The sequence below is a fragment of the Cryptotermes secundus genome, unplaced genomic scaffold (genome assembly GCF_002891405.2).
Source record: "Cryptotermes secundus unplaced genomic scaffold, Csec_1.0 scaffold166, whole genome shotgun sequence".
Lineage (NCBI taxonomy): Eukaryota > Metazoa > Arthropoda > Insecta > Blattodea > Kalotermitidae > Cryptotermes > Cryptotermes secundus.
In genome coordinates, this window is record NW_019720562.1 from 560,306 (window position 1) to 563,327 (window position 3,022).

General features: G+C 33.0%; 1 protein-coding gene across 3 annotated transcripts in view; it reads right to left on the bottom strand.

Annotated features, from left to right (window-relative positions):
* Positions 1 to 3,022, bottom strand: part of LOC111868390 (protein phosphatase 1H) — a 37,565-nt gene that overhangs the window by 3,781 nt on the left and 30,762 nt on the right. The gene's annotated exons all lie outside the window — the stretch shown is intronic.

Consider the following 3,022-nt stretch of genomic DNA (forward strand, 5'->3'; position numbering starts at 1 on the left):
GTTAATTTTAGTAGTAAAAGTAATGGCAACCCTTATACAATTTGTACAGTTATATGCAAGTCTATTAATTAAAAATTCAATAGTTAAAACATAATGTCATTAATGAGTTTTGTATAACATACATTAATTATATAATAAATTGAAATAAAGACTAGTATACAGTAATATAAAAATTGTGTATATCTAAAATAAGCATCTAAAAACCAGAACACAGACTGACAACCTTGTCTTCTTTTAACTGTTAAGCAAGAGAACTACTCGCACCTTAAAAAGATTTATAACCAAAATATTCCTGTAAAGAATAAAAAGAATGTAAATATAAAAACTGTTTTAATTGTACCTGAAAACTCTTAGTGTCACTCGATATATCCTTAGTATATTGTGGCAGATTATTATAGACCTTTGTTCCTAAACAGTAAACTCCCTTTTGGTATTTACTCAAATTTACAAGAGGCTGATGGAGATTATTTTGCTGTCTGGTATTTATTCTATGAATCTCTGAATTTACTATGAATTTGTTTCTATTTTTTATCACAAAGAGCATAAGAGATAGTATGTACTGAGATGCCAGAGGTAAGATTTCTAATTCTCTAAATAAGTTCCTGCACGAATCCCTCCTTCTGCGTCCCAACATAATTCTAATTATATTCTTTTGCATTCTAAAAATTTTTATACTTTGGGGCAAGTTACCCCAAAAAGGTAAACTGTAATTTATAATAGAATTAAAATAGGAGTGATAAACCAGTTTTAAGGTATTTATGGACGTGTATGGTTTAAGCGATCTTATTATGTAGCAGATTGCACTTAGTTTTGAACTGATATACTGAATGTGGTATTTCCAGCTCATTATTTCATCAATGAATATTCCAAGAAATTTAATATTGGATATAGATGTAATTTATTTTTTATCATATACAATTTTTATTTCTAGCTGTAAATTGAATGTAGTGGGTTTTGTTAAAATTTATAGAAAGTTTGTTTACTTTGAACCATTGATTTATACTATGAAAAGCATCGTTTATATTTACACAGAGATCATCATAGTTTGAACTTTTAACTAACAAACTAGTGTCATCTGCAAATAATATAGGTACAGTTTTATCATTTACAGCTTTGGGTAAATCGTTTATATAAATGAGAAATAACAATGGACCCAGAATTAAACCCTGCAGGACACCAAGTATAATTTTGCCCCATGTCGAAAATTTATTGAGATTAAGATTTATATTTGTTATTAAAAGCCTTTGATATCTATTTATGAAATAAGATTCAAGCCATAGTTTAGTTTTACCCTTTATCCCATATAACTCCAATTTTGACAACAGAACCTCATGATTAACACAATTGAAGTCCTTCTCTAGGTCACAAAAAATGCCTCCTATTAAGTGTTTGCTGTTAAAGGTCTTACAGATTTCATTCACTAACTTGTTTATAGCCTCATCTGTTAAAGATTTTGTTCTAAAACCAAACTGTTCTTCCACTAAAATGTTATTGTTATTTAAGTGCCCAATCAATTGAATGCTCATAGCTTTTTCTAATACCTTAGAGAACGAAGTTAAAAGTGATATAGGCATATAGTTGGAAATATTTGTTTTTTCACCCTTTTTAAACAACGGTCTTATGTCTGAGTATTTTAAACGATCTGGGAAAATTCCGTGTGATAATGAATTGTTGCATATGCAAGTCAAAGGAGAGATAATGAAAAGGGAACTCATTCTTAATACTTTAGTGGATATTTCATCATATCCATAAGAGTGTTTTGCTTTGAGAGCTTTAATTATATTTTCAACTTCCTTAGTTGATAAAAGATTTAAGTTTAATATGTGGAAAGGGATTTACAAAAGTTTTCATTAAATACTGAATGGGAGTAGTGTCTGGAAGGTAACTAATATTAGTATTATTTTGTTTATTTTTTGCATTTTTATTTTCAGCTACAGATAAAAAGTAATTGTTAAAGGTTTCCGCAATTACTTGCTTTTCTCTAATCCATTTTCCATCAACCTTTAATGTGCATATTTTTTCATGATCTGGCCTCTTATCAGTTTCTAATTTTACTACATCCCATATGGTTATTTTTATTTCTGGAATTTTGAATTTTGTTATCATATTTTAGTTTTTCAGCTTCCTTAATGACCTTAGATAAAATTTTACAGTATTTTTTATAATACTTCCTTAATTCTGAATTATTATTGTTTCTACATGCCATATATAGGGGATGGACAAAAATACGGAAATACCCAACAAAAACACATTACTGTGACTAATATGGTGTAGGACAACCTCTGGCTTGCAGTCTCCTTGGAATGGATAAATAGAGGTCCTGTATGATTTGCAAGGGAATCTTGTACCATTCTTCCTGAAAAACATGGTAAGTTCTGTTATCGATGATGGTGGTGGATAGCGCGCATGCAGATTGCTCTCCAAAGCAGACCACAAAGGCTCAATAATATTGATATCTTGCGATTGTGGGGCCAATGGCAGACGTGACACTTCATCTTCGTTCTCAGAAAACCAGTCCTGGACGATGTGAGCTATGTGAACACAGGCATTGTTGGCTTGGTAAATGGCATCACCATTTGGGAACAAAGTTTGCACCATGGGATGGACCTGGTTGCCCAAAATGGTCACACAGTAGATGGCAGTGATGTGACCTTGCAGGGTAATGATGGATCCGACAGAATACCACGATATGGCTGCCCATACCATGATTGAACCCCCGCCACGTTTCACTCTTGTCAGCAAACAATCTGGATCGTAAGCTTGGGATGGCGTTCTCCAGATGTAAACTCGGCCAGAAGTCGGAAACAGTGTGAAGGTGGACTCATCCAACCAAATGACTGTCTTTCATTGCTCCATAGTCCAGGTTTTATGACTTCGGCACCACACTGTCCTCTTAGTGGCATTTTGATCACTGATCAGTGGCTTTGGAATTGCAGCTCGTCCAGAAATACCCTGCATGTGGAGTTCCCTTCATATTGTTTTGGTGCTGACAGGGTTTGTGAGCGTGACATTCAGTTCAGCA